Source organism: Penaeus monodon, chromosome 22, assembly GCF_015228065.2.
Source record: "Penaeus monodon isolate SGIC_2016 chromosome 22, NSTDA_Pmon_1, whole genome shotgun sequence".
In the NCBI taxonomy this organism is placed as follows: Eukaryota; Metazoa; Arthropoda; class Malacostraca; order Decapoda; family Penaeidae; genus Penaeus; species Penaeus monodon.
This window is the reverse complement of record NC_051407.1, coordinates 22,050,753-22,051,479: the sequence shown is the minus strand read 5'-3', so window position 1 is coordinate 22,051,479 and position 727 is coordinate 22,050,753.

The following is a 727-nucleotide window of genomic DNA, read 5'->3' as shown; positions in this document are numbered from 1 at the left end:
TATTGAAGATTGGCTACGTTTTCTTGGCTGTTTTCGGAACGTTATTGTATCTCACAATAAAGCACAGGGACTTGTTGTCAAAACATAATTATACATTTGTGAAAAGTTTCCCGATCCCTTTTCTTTCCCTCGGTATTACTTTTTTCTTTCTCGAAATTCTGTCGAACGGCTTACTCAAGGAATGGTTGCGGAACAGGTCGCTTGGAGGCCAGTCCTTTTGCTGCAAGAAGACCGGACGAAAGGGGTCCGCTGCTCCTCGGTCGGCCGAGAGGCCTTGGGTAGCTGGCAAACATATTTTATTTTTTCTGTTAAAACTGGACACTACGCAATGGCCGATTGGTGACACTTTCAACTTATTTCATCGGGGTGCATGTATCAGTGACACAAGATGTTTCCTTAAATCATCACGCGCACACACACACACGCAATTTTTAAATTTGGCAATAATAAGGTATAATTGTTGCATGAAAAACTGTTCAATACCTGAGTCTGCTTATCACGCCAAACATAGAGGGAAATACAGGACAAAAGAACTCAAAGGTTTATCTTGTGCTCTTTTTCTACATGCCTTGTGTTTGGGGGGCAAACAAAGCTCAAATACTACTCCTGATAAAGGTACGAATCAAGGATATCATCGATTATAGCATCAGGAGTAATCCAGAGAGTCGACCTCAAAGGGTCTTCGTAGTCGTGTTCAAAGGTCGGAGATCATTACATAGTTACAACC